Below are 19,427 nucleotides of genomic sequence, written 5' to 3'. Positions count from 1 at the left end.
TATTTAATGCAAAAGCAAAAGATTTCAGACTTCAAAATATTTTATTAAAGATACATAATATATAAACTGCTCTCATATATGCACGATATAAATTTCTTCAATGTATCCATTAACATTTCAACACTAAGAAACTGGGCCCTAATATGCTTACCAGCTGTTTCTGGTGTACAAATCTTGTATTGGTTATGGATGGTTTTTTTTGTAGCTAATTTTTTTCTTCGAATCGAATCTAAGTAAAACTCTTCTGATTCGTTTTCAAACCAACTCAGGTAGTTTGTTACCTTTTATCTGCTTTGTTATAAATGAAGAATACAAAACCCATTAAGATCTGCGTGAAGGGTTTCCACATTTTTATTGGTGCTGGCTGCTGATATAATTTATTATACATTTCTTTCTCATCATTAATTCTATTTGTGTTCTTAGCAATTTGATCCTTAATGGTTTTATATAAAATGTAGACTCCTCCTACAAATTTTGATTTATTTGATTAAATATATAATCATTATGATTTGTAATACATACATAATTTTTAATATTCACATATATTTAACTACATATATTAATTAAATATATTAAAGATGTAAGAGAGATATAAAAAATGATTTAAATTTCTTATAAAAATAATGGAATTATAATATTAAAGTAACATCTCTGCTTCCTACTATAGAATAGAATAGACATCAAGTAGATTATGTTGATCATTTCAACAGATAAATATATATAAAGTTGAAGCATTAAGTATAAAGATTTATACTCAATAGTTCTAGGATTCAAAGAAACCTTTTTAATGAAAATTGAGTCCAAATAAAGTTTGAAGCGATACTTTTTGTGATAACTAACAATTCTAATTTTGCTACTTGAATCCTTCAAAAAGTGAGAACACTGAAGAGTTAATAGACCCAATTTCTATCACCGAATGAAACAAAATTGAGCTAGTTATGAGTCATATTTTAACAAAGAAACTTGATCTAATACGAATGTCATATTTAGTCTTATTGATCGCTATTGAAATCTTGTTTCCTGCAGAGCAAAAATACAGATAATTTTAAGCTAAATTTTTACATTACAAGTTCTAGTAATAAGAACTAAATCATCGGTTCCTCTTCTTTGCTAGAGCGCTAACCGAGTAATCTAAAGCTGTTGTTGATAGTTCGTAATCTTTCTTCGAAAAATTGATAGTTGGGTTATCATTTAGCCAGTTTGGAATATTTCTGAAAACTTACTAAAATATAAATTAGGAGTTTATTTTTCGATACGCTTAGATGTTGTTTACCGTTTAGTATATTTAGTATCTGCTAAAAAACCGCCCTGAACATTTTATAGAGTGAATTTTAATTATTTCAAAAGTTTTGTTAAAATATGAATTAACTTTTCTAGAACTTTAGTATTATTAATCCATTTAGTATGGTTGTTTAGTTAAGAAACTACTATGAAAGTAGATGTTCCATACAGAATTTTACCGAGATTGGTGATTCTACCCGTAATCACGTAACCAGTAAAATTGCTACTGAACTAATTACAACTCCTGAACTCGTAACCATGTCAAGATAATAACTTCCCGATTATGATCAGAAAAGAATGAAATCCTGCATATGTTGACAAAGATACGATCAATGATAATAAAAGTGATGTCATGTGTTGGACATGATATTAGAACTACCGTCCGCTTATTTAAATATTTGTTAATCCAACGATTGATTTTAACATTTATTCAACAAGTTATGTGTTTGAAAAACTAAAATTAAAATCCGACATAAATTGATTAAGAGAAAAGGTGTGATGTGGTGTAATGTGGACGTACTGTACAACTCTAACAAAGTTGAAGGCTTTTGTAAAGATGTTTTGATGCATATATATCATATATTCCTGATAACAGACATCACTTAATTATTAGTTACAATCTTAATTTTTAAACTGATAATATCATATGGTTATATTCAAGAATTTAAACCGAAGATAAACAAAAGTGATGTTAATTTTGAGAAGTTAAAATTGTTTAAGTATAAGATATGTATAGAAGTGGGCTATAATTCTTCAAATGAATTTCCAAATCAAAATAATTATTTACTGAGTATGATGATCACTGATCTTCATAATAATCTCTATATAACATATGCATTGTATTGTTTTAATCACGTTTAAGTTCCATTTTAGATATTAAGGTTTATATAATTTTATTTTATTTTTAAATGTCCTCTATGGTTATTAGATCTATTTTAGAAAATAGTTAATAACTTATTTGTCAAAAGCTCTGCAATGCCTTGAAGAAGTGAGATTATTCCAATTTGACCGACTGACGACAAAACCGATTGCCGTATAATGAAAAAATTTATATTATTACGATTATAGTTTCATACATATTTTAATTATTTTATAGTTATTTTTTATGACTATATATTATATAGTATTAAATAGTTATATTTTATAATTAGTTTTGGTAAAAATTTAGTTAAACAATTGAATAAAGAACATTGCCATTACACACGATATCAGAAAACTTTAATTTATGTATTCCAAAAACGATAGTGAAAACAATATTTCAGTATCGAAATATGTAGAAAATTAAAAATGCTTGCACACAGCAACAAAATGCTATTTTATTTTATTTTTTTGTATAACAGTTTCTTCATGTATAAAAGCAATTAATCAGTACTAAGCAGTGAGGTAATTTAAATAGGAAGTTTAATATAATAATGATAATTATAATAAGCGACATGTCAATTTGAGTTTTTCTACAGGGAGTTATGCAAATTGTAGAAAGAATACAACCAGTACTTAAATAAAGATTGTTCTCAAAGTTCAAGCGTTATTCGCATAAACATGATTCTATATATGTAGTTTTACAAAACAGTTCAGTAGTGACTAATTGCATAAATTTTGCAGGTCATTCACATAATCAAAACGTAAAATTATTTATGTGGACAACTTTTTACGGAATAAAAGTAATTTTCATATCCATTACTTCAATCACACCATTAAGTGGCTGTAACATTAGGGTGGCTCACGTTATAAAGGGGAAAATTAAAAATGAAATTTTGAATGAGCGCACCCCCTAGGAATATGCCATTGACCAAAAAAATGATATTCCCAAAGTTTTGGAGCAATAGGATAAAAAATGACGTTGCGCCACTCGAGCAAAGTTGGGTTTTCAGTACAAAAAACAGAAATTTTTCAATTCAAGGTCATTTTTTATCTTTGTTACTTGTTTCAACAGTTATTAATATGTACTCATTTGATAGATAATTAAAATATCTTTTTAATAAGATATTGATGAGCAAAATCGGTTAAAAATTATGCGCAAAACACAATAATTAGTTGAGCGACTGTGCTCTGTTTTCTATTTCATACCTTTTAGCTGGCATGCACAATTACGTAATAGGTATATGCTACGAACTAGTTAATTATTAATAAAAAATTATAATTTCAAGAAAACCCATTTCTTAGAAATTAATATATTGTGTCTATTATGTTTTATAACATAAAACTGACTATGTGAAGGATAATTTTTATGATAATGTTCGACTACTTACAGAACATATTGTTTTTCCTCTTCATATTTTGTCGAAATCGAATTATAATCCATCATAAACCTAATTCCTCTTTCTATACAATCACTTATCATATGAAGTCTGGCACAGAATTCAAGTGCCTCTCTATAATCTTGCGTTTCCATCCATGGCGAAAGATCGAAACTGATAAAACTATTAGATAGGTAAGAACGATCAAAAAAATTTATTATCTCTTCAGTCACGAAATCAATAAGGTTCTTTGAGGAAAATAACTTCATTAGTGGGTTCCCACTCTTTATCTAACCAGAGATAGCTGGGAGCTTGGATCTGTGACCGGTAACTCTACAGTTACTATCTACGCAGATGGCTCAAAGATGCAAGGCGGTATGGGAGCAGGTATCTTCTCGAAAGATATGCAGATAAGATAGTGCTACCGAATCCCTGCTACTTACAACGTATTTCACGGTGAGATATACGCTATCGAAAAAGTGGTCAATATTATACATCAAAGTACAATTCGTCCTTTGAATATCACGATTTTTGTAGATAGGCCGCATTGAAAGCAATTGAATCTAAATTCTAAGATAATATTAAAATGTCACGATTCACTGATGAGCATCAAACATTATAAGGTCTCTCTTTACTGGACATAGTACATTTCGTATACTTGGACATAGCAATATTGAAGGAAATGAACTAGCAGATGAGATGGCCAGAAGAGGTTCTGAACTGCATACAGGAGAGGCCGACCTTTCAATACATACACCGATATGTAAACTGTTTAGGATAATAGAGAAAATCAATACGATGACTATCAATTTATAGACTAACCGCGAGGACTGTAAGGTCGCTAAAATTTTATGGCCTAATTTGGACAAAAATAAAACGATAAGCCTTTTAGGCTTCAGCAAGCCTGCAGTTCGTGTGCTTTCTGGAATACTAAAGGGGCACTGTGTGATTGCGCCTATGCTCTAACGGTGGCCAGTTCCAACAAGTGGATTATGCAGTAGTTGCCAAGATGAAGAGGACTCTATCCAGGACTTCAAACAAGGCTACTTTAATGTCTTGTGGATCCTTATTTTACTGGCTTGGAAGAGATAACGAAAGCAAACTTATCGGATCTCCTCAGCTTCATCTGGAAAACGAAATGGTTTAACAAGGATAACAAAGGTTAGCAGCTCGCATCTCCTGGCAAAATTTTTTGAGGGCATCCCAATGGGCAATATATGTCTCCGAGTAGAAGTGCTGACAACTGTCAGCACGTGCCTTCCGAACATAACCTAACCTAGTGTGGGTTAAAATTTTCACACATATGCTCGCCATAAAAATGTATATATCTCGTACAAATCATCAGAGTTATATGTACTTACATTTTTAGTAAGTACATGATTTTTGCCATCCATCGAGAATCTTAGATGGCTAGGAGTGACTAGGAGTGATTCTGCGTTATCCCAATTTTGTTGAACTGTCACTACAGATTCAACTTCCATTTTGAGACAAATTTCTTCATCGAAATTATTCCAATTAAAATCAATGGAATTTTTAGTCGCTCTTGCTTCGTTTGCTAAAAGGATATTAACTTCAGTCATACTTCCTGTACGACCATTTTCTCTTTGCTTACGAAAAAATTTTTGATTTGACTACATTTTCAATTCTACTTAAATATCTATATAAATTATTAAGTAGAAATGAATTATTTTTATTTTTTATTTATGTTTCTTCCGTTTCTTGTAAACATTTGCGATTGCATTGTGCATGCCAGCTAAAAGGTATGAAATAGAAAACAGAGCACAGTCGCTCAACTTATTATTGTGTTTTGCGTATAATTTTTAATCGATTTTGCTCATCAATATCTTATTAAAAAGATATTTTAATTATCTATCAAATGAGTATATATTAATAACTGTTGAAACAAGTAACAAAGATAAAAAATGACCTTGAATTGAAAAATTTCTGTTTTTTGTACTGAAAACCCAACTTTGCCCGAGTGGCGCAACGTCATTTTTTATCCTATTGCTCCAAAACTTTGGGAATATCATTTTTTTGGTCAATGGCATATTCCTAGGGGGTGCGCTCATTAAAAATCGCATTTTATTTTTTTTGAGCCACCCTACTGTAACATTATCAGAAAAGCATGGATCCATCACAACTATAGAGCAAATGCTATACAATATAGTGACTTTTTGTGAATGGAATGGTTTTTTGTTGTTTTCTTGGAGATTTTCACTACTCCAGATGTGACAATTTTGTTTGTTGATATATCTCTGAAGCGTGAAGTGAACTTTGTTAATTATTATGTTGAAGCTGTTTGAGCCAGTGCACTTAAACACTTATACTCTTTTTTAACTCCAGGTATTTTCAAAACCCCTCTTTACACCTTGACTGGATTATTGTTTATCACTTTATCAGATTAAGCAATAATTGACCTTAGATCTGCATACCTCCCCAAGGAGCCTGTGACCATTCTGAGATTTGATAACGCGGTGTTGGTAAGTCTATCAGTTTTCCCAAATAATTTCAGGGCTCTATCCTTTATGTATTTTTTGATTGGATCTATCTTTGTTAAAGATGAAAAGTAATTTTATTAGTAATTTTAATATGTTCAAATAAATTTAAATATTCTTAAACGATTTATTTTATCAATTGACATTTTAAATTAAAATACGATGCTTAAGATAATAGTTGTATTTGATATGTTATTAATATATTATTCTTATTATATTTAATGTTATAATTATTGTATTGTTATTGTTAAATTGATGATTTTAACGATTGGGTTTTTAATAAGACAGCAGCACAATGGGCCTGTAAGCCTAAGTGGATTTCCTTAGGATCGCCGATATAACCTTACCTAACCTATTGTTAAATTATTATATGTTATTAATAATTATTATATGTTTAATAAGTTATTTTCGACGTTACGAGTTTAAGATCTCATATAAGGTCTCTATAAGATAATTTCCATTTAGTAATTTCCTTCAACAAAAGATAATGAAATTTTATGATTAACATCTTTATAATTTTAGTTTTTCCTTTAAGTATCCTAATTGAGTCGGATTACTTCAAAAAAACATTTAATCAACAAAAACACATGACAAAACCCCTAAAATACTTTGTGCAAATACTGACTGCAATGGACTGCCATTAGCTCAGATTCTGTTTGCGCATCCTTTTTAACTAACTTGCAACAAGTAAGTGACTTAGCAAAATTAATATTTTAATTCACATTTTGTTTAAATTTGACTCAAATGGTAAACAGGACAAAGGATCAGTTCTGGTTCAGAGCCAATTTTTTGAAGAAATGACAATTTTAGTGCGTGTCAATTGTTTGCCAAATAATAAAACCCAAAAAATGTTTCGACAAAAAAAACTGAAATAAATGTGAAAAAGGCTATAAGACTACTAAGAACATTTAAAAGGCTTAACATATCTTAAGTACAAGTATTTGCACCTTTCTACCTGTTTGCTATTGGCAAATATTGTATCTGAAAGCAGTAATAGTGTCTTACAAGTTAATCCGAATATTAATGGTTTTTAAGTCGGTGCTATTGTGTGGTTAAATGCTTTGCAATTTTGTTAAATTGTTAAAACCAAAGACGTTCATATAGATAAAGTTACAGCCCAATTTGCATGACACACACAAATTCCTTTGCTATGCTATACTAATAAGTTAAGCCGGACTTAAGCCAGATTTGAGCAACGTTTATGGATTTAGGCATAATTTTCGAGCATTGAAACTATTTTACTTAATACGCAATGATATGGCATTAATTATAATTTGTTACAAAAAAAAAGATAGAAAATTATTATTATTATTTGAGTATTAAAATAATATTTCTGTTAGAAAAAAGTGGATTTCTGCAGAAAACCCTTTTTACATAAGTTGGCATCTGTTGATATGATCATTTTTCAAGTCACCAAGTAGAAGCTAAAATGAAAAATAGGCGTAGCATATGTAATATACAACAAAAAATTCAAGAATTTTATGTAAGGATATATAAATCCTTTCTTTTTATTACAAGAAGTAAAAAATATAAAAATTTTGAACAAAAAATTAAAAATCATAAAGGACTTCCGTCTTCAATGTGCCCAATACAAGCCAAGCACATAAAGGACTTTTTCACCTTGGCACGAGCATAAAACAGATGCAAAGATATTAACGTGGAAAAAACCAGGCTTACAATGGAACGAAATCGAATCTATGAAGGTGTTCTTGTCAAAGGGGACAAAACCGAAATGCGTACATTAAAAATCGAAGGGTATCGATTAAGGTTTTTTTTCTGATATTTCTTCCTTGCGCTAAATGCGTGGCATTGAAGCGTGTGCGTAACACGTGTTTTCAATTTTTTTTTACGTCATATCATGTATAAGTAAAATAAAATTAGAATATTATGCATATTGATGATTAATGAAGAATTTAAAAAAAAAAAAAACTCCTTTTTTTATACAATTTTTAGTGAAAATTCCTTAACGAAGTATCTCCTCAAGTATCTTGCGCACCGTTAATTCAACTTTGGAGTACCGTTTCGAATGCAACTTCCTTTTCGTCACAATATCAACAAAGTAGATTCTATTTGATTTTTTTTTTGTTTTTTAATAAAATTACACTTCCGATTTTATATTTGCACGCATTTATATAGCAGTTGTGTTTTCCTTTCAATATATACTTTTAATTTTCAACGTCTCCACTTCACCTTCTGCCGCCGGAAATTGAAAGGAAAATGCATTTCCATTTGCATGCTTACAAATCGGCATGTATAAGGTTGCGGTCTGCGTCCTTAATGTCAGTACCGCTTTTCATTTTCGTTCAGTGTATAAAAAACATTTGTTCGCTCCTTTGGATACCGTTTTTTCGTCATCTTGTGGTTGTTTCGCTTTATATCACTTTTTTTTACTATACATTTTTTTCGTATACATTTTTGTTTGCATTTTCGAAATCCGCTGCTCCTCTTTATTGACCCAAACATTAATTTACAAATGTTTTGTTTGCCACGTGCTATGCAACTGCATCGTTATTCATGTATCTGAAAGATACACAACTGCTACTGCTGCTGCTGCTGCTGTTGCGGCCGTTGTTGCCGTTGTTATTGGCGCTGTAGCTGTTGTTCACAGTTTTTAAGTTTTTACCTTCTATTAATTTGCTTTGTAATTCGATGCTTTTGTTTCCTGAAGATTCACTTTTAATTCCGCTTCTGTGTTTTGATTACGCAACATCTACGGTTGTTCAGCGATATCAAATCAATTCGATATCAGTGCCTTTATTGGTTTTATTGGTTTCCTGGCATTTAAGTTTATGCCTTTAATTATTGATATTTGCCTAAGGTGTGTGTAATTTTTTTGAAAATGTGTTTTTAGGTCTCTCGTTCCGGAATATGGAGCATTCCATGTTCATAAAATTCAACTTTATATTAATAACATTATTTTTATTTTATGCATTTTTATTTTAATGTATCAAGTAATAACGGTTATAAATGAATTCATTTATAAATCACTTCCTAGTTTCGATTATGTCGATTTCTTCATAACAATTTTTTCCTTTCATTTTATGGAAGTTATTTTTTTATTTTCCAATTAATATAATTATTATTATAAGTATTTAACATACTTTTATAGATTATCTATAAATTGAACAGTTTTTTAATATTAGTATATTATCATTATATTCAATATTTATCTAATTTCTGAAAAGCCAATGCATATCCGTAATTAGTATCTTTATAAGTATTTTTTTATATTAAAAAATTATACTTAAAGCAATCATTTTAATAATATACTTTATAAAATTTCATAACGGTTGGAGTCCTCAATCTGGAAGTAACTTTTACCAAACTAAGATCCTATCTAAAATATATCTATGTATAATATAAATTATATATTATATATTATAAATTGTATATTATGTATTATATATTATATATATATATATTTTCATCTATAATAAAAATTATATATTATATCTTACATATTATATATTATGTATTATATATTACATATTTTATATATTATATATTGTATATTTTATATATATTATATAATTATGTTATTCAGCAAAATCAAAATTTGAGAAATTATAAACTTATATATTTACACATTCTTTATACATTCAATAATGAAACCACTGATACTAAATGGCCCCAACTGAAGATTGTTAGCGGCTTTTATAAAAAATGCATTAAAATATAGGCAAAATATTATTAACGAAGATTTTTAAATTAATGCATTTGAAATATATTATTTTAAGTATAGTAATTTAATTTAATGTTAATATTGTATTGAGTTCATAAGTAATAATATTTATTTAATATTTATAAAAACTAGTACCGTAGCTGTAAGCTTTATATATATAATATAATTATTAATTTCTATGTAATACAACAAATTTAAAGTGAAGTAAAAATAAATCTATAATACTATACTACTATACTACGGCTACACATTCTTGAGTCAACGCATAAAAGACATAGCCCGCTTACAAATTCAGTTAGTAAATTTCAAAATAATTACTATATATTATATCATACTTCGATCAGAATCGTTGAAGTCTACACAAACTATATGGGAGTATACTTTAGTGACAAGTGAAATCAGATTTTAAATACTTTAGTGATAAGTATAAACAGACGTTTGCTCCCAAAGTATCAAAACGAAATTAATAAATACATTAAAAACTAGAATCAGCTCAAATGTTAGTGGTGATGTTTAAAAGCTACAAAAAAAAACATTTTTCAAGAAATAAGTTAATTATTATGTACGCTTTATACTTTTACGAACTAAAATTGAATATTTTTGTAATGTTTACTTATAATAGAGCCAAAAACTCAGAGACAATACAAACCATTCATCTGATATAGGTTGATAAAAAAAATCAGACAAAAGAATATGCGATAAGAATATATCTCTTGCAAATATGGTAAGAAGGATATTAATTAATAAGGTGATATCAACTGTACTCTGCTCCCTCGACCTACTCTCCGTTTACCTGTTGCACTCCCACATCTTCTGGCTTAGAAAGATTTAGTCCACTACGTATTAAACCTTTTGCTCACATCTCTTACTTTAATTAAAAAATGAATGAATTTTCCACATTGCTGTGTAAATCTTATCTATTCATTCCTAAGAGGTAGTTTTAGTGGGTTCAAGTCTCACGCTGTGGCTTTCGTTGCTTTCCACCTATTGCAAAAAAAAAAAGTTATCAACTTTGTAACTGTATAAAGAAGATTATAGATATATAGTTAAATAAAGTTACTAGTTAATTAAAACTTGCACTTAGCTGTATTCAAAATGACGATGGTAGATGATACAGTTTTTACAGTTCCCAGCATTTTGAGCTCTAAACTTAATAAGGCGGAAGTAGTTTAACTTGGTTCTTATCCAATTTCATAGAAGTCGAAAAAATTTTTCTTTGTATATACTATATATCACAGAGTATATATTATACATACATGTTTATTAAGAAACTAAAACTATTCCAATACATGCTATGTCTCCTCTCATGACTTTCATTATTTCAATTCCCAAAATAATTACATGAAATCTCTTCCCCTTAAAACAAGGGTTTTAATTTGTTCACTGATAGCTTAATATTTAAAAGCAGACTAAGTGGTGTTAGATTTTGATTTAATGTGAAACTCGTTTACTATATATTATATATATTTTATATATTTTAGAACAATGAAATCCGTCTATATCCTATCTCAATAGGCGATACAAAAACTCTAATAATGTTATATACGAGTATTTGGATAGTCAAGTTGATATTAAGACTTTACAATCTTTGACCGTAAAGTTCAGGTTGATATGGAAATTGAAAAACATTTTATATCTGAGTTGACTAATATCTATGTTGGCAAAGCAACACTCGTCTGGATACCTGGTTATGAGGAACTCGACCGTAACAGTTGACAACTTTGCTAAGATCGTTAGCTCCACTATTGTCACATCTGATAATAACAATATTGTTATATATGACAGTATATATATATTATATATCAAAATAAGAAATTGTTTAAGAAATTTAATTATATACGTAATAACCCAGAATATAGAACATGTGGACATTTTTTTTTATATAAAGACAGTTTAAAAAAATCTGCTTGCCTTCTAGAAAAATTCCACTTTCAAAACAGCTTGAAAACAGTATTTATACTTTAAGTAAGGATAAATATCGTTTTAATCGATTCTTCATTTAATGCATAGATTTCAAATAACAAAAAGTAATTTCTCTATTTTAATTAGGGAAAGCATTATCGGTCTTCAACGTTGGCTTTGAACTAAACTTGAAGTCGTTTTAGTTAATGAATATCTGTGTATTTCATTTGCATTTCAGAAAGTAAAGTTGCTTATTCAATATTTTCACTTTAATGACCAAAATTCTTCATATATTGCCCAAAAAAAAGAAATACTGGAAGTCACATTAAACAAAAATATAAACAAATAATGACTGAAGCTCAAGAACAACAACAAAGTCGTTGGTTTGCTCGTGTTGAGAAGAATTTTGACGCGCTTCAAGCCAAGCTTACACAGTTAGCAAAATTAACTTGTCTTACCGATTTTTTTTTACAATATCAAGAAAAGTAAAACTGGGTCAAAAGAGTGTTAATGCTTTTTGTTTATTTATTTATTTATTTAAAATTTTTTTTTGTACTCAGCTTAATTCACCTCAACAGAACACACAGAAAGTAACAACAATTTTTTTGCGGTTTTGCAAAATATGAAAACAAAATATCGCTTGAAATGTCTTTGTCAAGTACTGCTGACTTGTGTTCTTGGACTTGGCCAAGTTTGTTGTTATGCTCGCAGTTGTAGGCTTAGCCTCGTTAATGACAATTTGAAATACAATGCTAAAGTAATAATAATGTTGCAGTTTCTTTCTGCACCAGAAATTTGTTTAATAATATTTGCAAAATTATTTTCTAAGCTTAGCTTATCGGAAGATTAACTTCTCTCTTATCTAATCAATCTAATTATCTAATTACTTAATAAAAAAAGAAAAAGAAAATTCCGCTAAGTACAACTATCTTCTTTTATCAAGATGAAAAAATTTGCTGTGTTCTTGGGAGCTATCATTACCGCTCCGAATAAGAATGCTGCGATCTTATATATTCTCTATGCTCCTGTAAAGGATAGAGGCCTAGACGCTGTCTGTTGCATCGATTGATAAACTCGAGGCCTTTGCATGCTGCAAATAAGCTGGACAGAAAAAATTACAAATGCAGTGATACTTCGGCATGTTAACAAAGAGACAGAAATATTAGAGTTAGTAAAACGACGAAAGTTGTAGGTTTTCGGTCATATTCTAATGCATCCGGAAAAGTATGGACTATTGAAATTAATTATTGAAGGCAGAATTGAAGGCAGACGTGACCCCTGGGAGACAAAAGATGTCATTTCTGAAGAATTTCCGTCAATGGTTCAATAAAAGTACAAGATCACTTTTTCGAGAGACTATAGATAAAATCAAAATTGCAATCATGTTAACTAACGTTCGAAGCGGACAAGGCACCTAGAAGACAGGGCTAACATAGGTTGTGGTATAAGCAGTGGAGTTTTTTTTGGAAGGACTAAATATATCTATATATTATAGACTTCCTAGTCATTGCTGTGTTTTTTCGGTGGAGGTGATCGCTACCAGAAAATCTATAACTAATTCAATATATATATGCTATCAGATAGACAAGCTGTTTTAAAGTTCTTAAGCTCAGTCCAATTTTCATCCAGGATGGTTTTGTATTGCTATACAACTCTAAACGAAATATCGTCTCTAAACGATATTTCACAGTTGTGTAAGGGCTTTCTTTTTGAGGATCTTGGCTAACTCCAGGATCTGCCTCTAAAATCATTTTCATATTTGTCAAAGGTTTGGAATAATTTCCAAACTTCTGAGTTTCTTATAGGGTAACAGAGTGGCCACTAGGCCTAAGTGGTTCCTTAGAAGGGCCGGTATAATCTAACCTTACCTAATAGCAGTATTATTCATGTACAGATCATATAAGTATACAGTAAAATGTTTTATTTTTACGTTTCATTGAAGTAGTGTCTGCTCGAAAACTGAAGCCAACAATTTTATTATATTTTTGACCATTTCTGTTTTTATTATTTTGTATATGGAATAGTCATGTTTTTAAATGCATTAGACCTTTAAGACTATCAATTCTGGGTTAATTCTGTTAGTAAATACGTGCTTACTCACTGAAATGGCCATAACAACCAGTTACTGGGTTTCGGTCTGATGCCTCTGCTGTGTGCGCACCTTCCGCAATGTCGTTTATCAAGTACGGTTAGTACTACCAAAGTTTGATTACTGCACTGCAATCACGGTCTTCCCCTACGCCTTCTTCCTCGAACTACCGGTTCAAATATCTTTTTCGCTACAGCATCTTTATCCCTTCCCACGACATGACCAATCCACAATGACACAGAAGAAGAGAACTCATAAAATATTTTATTTAAATCGAAAGTAAGCTTCTTATGGAATGAAGCATATGCTTTCCTTTCCGGAATACCCTTCTCCTAATCCAATGAACAACTGGAAGTTTATGTAAAGAATTATTAATTTGAAAGTTTATTCTACGAAAAATTATTTTGAATTTAAAATATTCTTTTTATCTTGCACTGTAAAAATAAAAACTTCAATAATTTACATATATAACTTTAAATTCCTTTTATTAAAATCTTTTTTTTTTCAAATAATTTAAATTTAATATTTTATATTTACAAATCTCTTATTGCATTAAGCGTTCAACACAAGTTACAAACGCAAACTGCAGGAAACCGTTAAAACGACAAACGTTCGAGTGACCTAAATTCAGGTCAATACCAGGAAGACAGTACACTCCATGAATAACTTAATCTTGCCAATGGCAATAGTCACAACACCAACAACAACAACACCGACAAGAGCAACAAGCAAAATACAAAAGAATACAAATACTGAACAGCACGAAGACAGTGCTAAGCAAGCAACCGTCAGAAGAAGACAAGTTCGTTAGTGTACATTTGCTTAGATGCCCCCAACCGATCTCCGACCAACCAACCGACCAATTCAATACTTCGGCAATAAAATCACGGCACTGATAATCACATTTAAAGTAAAAAATATGCAAACGGCAAAGAACAGTTTTCGAACAGCAAACGAATGCGATTCCTTAAACTTTTCAGCATCTTTTCTGTTATGCGGCAGTTGGGATGGCACAATGCAAGGGCGGAGAGAGCAGGAAAAATCTTGTTTTGTTTGCGGTACTTAAAAAATTTAACTCTTCCGTTCATGCGAAACTACGTTTTTATATAAACGAGCATAATTTACCGCTCATTTTGTGGTTCATTGAGTTCTTTTCACCCAATTCTGCCTCTGCAGTTAACCAGCTAACCTGTAGACGACCTGGAGCATCTGCGCTGCGAAAGCATGAACGATCCGCAACCGAAAGCATTCGCTGCATAGAAAGCAGATTTTTTACTGCTGATTGTGTAGTTAGACAAATATTTGAGCCGTGAAAAATCGCTTGTACCAATTGGTACCACTTGTTTAAAGCCGTTAGCGTAGTACCTTTTTAGTTTCCGTATTGACTTTATTTTCAATACAGTATTATAGTATTTCACTTCTGAGATAAGCTCCTCATTACTTAAATCTTAATCCAAATAGCTTATTTTATGGAAAGTTGTGAATAGTCTTATCATTTTAAAAGATGCTTATACGAAACATATATTTATTATAAGTATTGTATTATCTTTATAATTTCCAGTAGTGAGAAATGCTATTCAAATGCATTTACACTATTTTGGACTTATGTAAAAATCTTGTTAAAATACTTGTTAAAATAGATTTATCAATATTATCAATAATTTTATGTAGAAAAATTATCCCTCTTCCTGGTTACAACTTCCAGGATTTCTTCGTATGTTTTTAAAACTGTTATTATTTTTCACATATTATTCAGAATTTGATTAATGCAATTATAGTCACAGCTTTACGATGGAATTTAATAATATCATGCCAATGATCATTATCTGGTTCACATTAAAGCTACAAAATCACTAAAATGTTGCATTATCACCTGGACTAGGGCGACATTCTGTCACATTTCATAATGTTTATATGATTGTTTATATGAAACTATAAAATTGTACATAGAGTATATGTGTACAATAACATCTATTATTTTGCAAAAAACTATTAATGTAAATAATAAATTTATTTTGATAGCGCTCTACCATAGGAGATAATGGATTCACTTTATATAGTCACTAAAGAGAACTATAAGAATTTGAATGTAAGTCATTATTTCCTGATCTACCATTGGAGATAATGAGATACTTTAATATAAGAACTAAAGAGAACTGTAAGAATATGAATGCAAGTCATTATTTTCTGCTCTACCATTGGAGATACTGGGAACATTCTATAAAAGAACTAAATGGAACTATAAGCATTCATATGTAAATAATTATTCTGTTCTTTAAACATAATTAGAAATTATAATATAACAAACAACAAAATAACTGAATAATAATACATATATTATATTGACTACAAATACTAACGTAAAGAAGTAATAAAAAAATTAAATTCTAATACTTCTAGTTCTGAATTTTTTTTGAGAGATTTGGTACCAACTATTCAGATAAATAATATTCTAATATTGACTGTTCATATTATTATTATAATTGCAATGAAGAAGGTTACTTTTATTTAAACAATCATATTTGCTTCTAAAATCATTTGTTGTTTTAAGATTGTAAGATAGTACAGTGAGTAAGACTTTTGTGAAAATGTTCTGTCCACATCATCCAAACTACAGATATTTATGCAATAAATAAAGAAATTTAAATTTACGAAATTCAATTTTAAATATTTTATTGCTCAAACTCGTAAGGCAATTCGCAGAACATTCACATGAAATGCCAAAACCGCATTAATCACCCAAGACTTTTACAGTTTTTTCCTCTTTGGCCCAATAAATTTCTGTTAGCATTTTCTGGTGCATGATGAATCCTTTTCGGGTGAAACTTCCATTTCTCGTTTAAACCAAATAAAATTTCGTTCATTCTAAAGCGCAGACAAATCCCAGCTTTCAGGTTCTTTTTCGCAATACTTGACATATTGACGTGTAAATATTGTTAATAACGGTTAACCTACTTTCCAACTGCGTTCGTACGATAATCAGTTGAGCATACAAAGGAATGTGTCAGAACAAACGTGAGACACTGAAAGCAATTAGGTTGGTACCAGAAGACGTTTGAAGAACAGACTGAAGCAACTAAATTAGGTTTAATCATTTTGCCATAAAAATAAATTTACAAAAAAAATAAATATATAAAAATAAGAAATTTATTAGTTTATAATATATAAAATGCGTACAAATATTAAATATAAAGAGAAATGTGATGTGCTACACATTTTGTAGGTATTTTAAGTTAATAGACTAATACGTTATATGATAAGTAGAAACGATATTTCACGAAAAATATATCATCTTATAACAATTGTTTAAAATCTTTATAACTACATAATATCAATTTTATATTAGAAAAACTTTGAGCAATAAATTAACTATACAGTATTGGTAAGAAATAAGAAACTTACTTTAACAGAAAAAGTGCTGGTATAGCTCGTTTTTTATATATAAAGTATTTTTTTAAGAAATGTAGAGCTTAAAGTTGGAATAAAGCAGAATTTCAATATATACATATAAATAGAATAAAAATTTGTATTCAATATATAATTTTATGACAGTAATGGTGACAAATAAATTTCGTCAATTGAAAAATATGCTTAAGACGGCCAAACATGAGCTCCAATATTTCCAACAATTCTTATAACATTTTCTAATATTTAAAGCTATACTTGATGAATACCACAATAAATGTTTTATTTAAAGCTTGAAAACAGCGTTTACTTGTTGACATAGACGGATAATTTCACATAATTGCACAAGAAATATTATTCCTAGAGTTATTCATATGATCTAAAAGCTAACCTGACAGCTGTTTTTATGGTTTTCTTTTTTAAATGTGATGTTATTTTTATTAACAATAATATTAATACAAAACTGAGATTTATAGTCTTACAAGGTCTTGGTGGAACTTCCGCAAATATTTTTCACTGAACATCAATTTTCGTTACATGCTTAAATAATATATAAACTCTACTCTGTCGTAAGCTTCTACATAATGACAATTACTCTATAAGGTAATAAAATTAATTAGAATTCTTGTAACATTACATATATAATCATTTACAATTCTCATTTGGTTTTGTTATGAACACCATATGAATTGCTTATAATTCTTCTAAACTTTACTGCAAACTTTTATTAAAAGCTAAGCTTCTTATCTGTTTGATTAAGACTTTACTTTATAGGATCATTTCTGTAGTTCGTCTTCATTTACTTTCAATGCAAAGTAATGCCAACCTTTATCACGATGATGAGGTGAATCGTTTCACCTATAGCGTGAGAAAGTAAACATGGTCTCTTTGAGTTTAGTTCAGGTTCAAGAGCGTGTTTTTCGATGATCGCTGGCTTTGATAGGTGAAACGAATTCTGAGTGATTTGACATATTTTTATAATAGTGTAGATATGTATTTGGTTGGAAAACTTTCGAACGCAGTATATTTTGGTAACAGTACCTGAAACAAGTTGTTGATTTTGCTTTTCTGAGGTATTAAAATTATTAAGGACAAAGAACTATGGGGGCATATGGAACTAAATTGGTGGCAATAAACACCCCCATAATTTAGATTTTTTACGCGTATTAAATAAACGTTTTAAAAAAGTTTGTGATACATGTTTGTTTTTCCTAAGAAGGTTTGTTTTTACAGTATAGTTTTTTTCTTTTTAATGGAATATCTTTAAGATTTGCAATATCTTAGATTTTATATGTTCTAAGTTACATGCAAAACATTTTCTATTTTCGGGATACCAATGTATACAAATATTAAATAAAGTGAGGACATTTTTCATATCATGACATTCATTATATTTGGAATACGTGCTTATTAATACAAACAAATGCTTCGGAATGCGTTGGACTAAAATTTTATGTGCACGCATTATCCAGAAAAGAGCATGGTTTCAACGAAGATCCTTTAGATCGAAAGTTTTATACACAATCAAATCTGTTAAGTTAATAAGTTTTGATCTATTAAACTTCGTTTACGTTTACTTACAAAATATTCAATATGTTTTCCAATCGTAGAATGGGATTTATCGAGCGGTTGCCAAAGAATATACCAGCACCAACACAAATACCTACATTACATTTTGGAAAGATCGTTGAGTACTTTCAATCTTCGGCAAAATTAAGCCCACTTCTTTTTAAAAAATTTGTGATAAATTTTCAATATTTAAGTTTTCTTTATATAACAATTATGTATAGGACAGTGTGTAGGGCGTATGTGTTTTGAATTAATAATAACACAAGTCTCGTATGCACATTATCTGTAATTTGCGTAAACAATAATGAAAGTTAGGTGCACGTACGTCTGGATAGTAATGGACATAAGGAGTACAGAACTTCACAATTTCTGAAATATAAACAATAATAAATAATAAAAAAAATGTAATTAAGTATTATGTTTACAATTATGCTCATAGAATTTATAAGTTATCAGATATTATAGAATTAACATTGAGCACAATATGGTATTAAATTCTACTACTTTTTCACTAGATGATTGGTTCTTTATACAACCCTTCTCTTATTTTTAATATATTCAAAATATAATAAAATAAAACCTCTTAGATGTGATATTAATGTTCATTAACATAATTTAAATAAAGCATTCAGTAGTAAAGAAAATAATGAAGGCCGGTGTATGTGTTAAGGGTCTTCATGGACTAATAGACTTAGATTTATGTATTAATCATATTAAATATTTTTTTAAATTTCATATGTACTCAGTTTTGGGTTAAGAAATTTGAG

The 19,427-nt window shown here is 29.4% G+C and overlaps 1 non-coding gene across 1 annotated transcript; it reads left to right on the top strand.

Annotated features, from left to right (window-relative positions):
• Nucleotides 1–17,848: 17,848 nt before the first annotated feature.
• On the top strand, nucleotides 17,849–18,055 carry LOC119686566. Its single transcript, XR_005252980.1, has one exon. It is a non-coding gene; the product is annotated as a small nucleolar RNA U3 (small nucleolar RNA).
• Nucleotides 18,056–19,427: the final 1,372 nt, after the last annotated feature.

This window comes from Teleopsis dalmanni, chromosome 2 (assembly GCF_002237135.1).
Source record: "Teleopsis dalmanni isolate 2A chromosome 2, ASM223713v2, whole genome shotgun sequence".
Lineage (NCBI taxonomy): Eukaryota > Metazoa > Arthropoda > Insecta > Diptera > Diopsidae > Teleopsis > Teleopsis dalmanni.
Note: the sequence above shows the minus strand (reverse complement) of the source record. Positions and strands in the feature narration are given on the sequence as shown.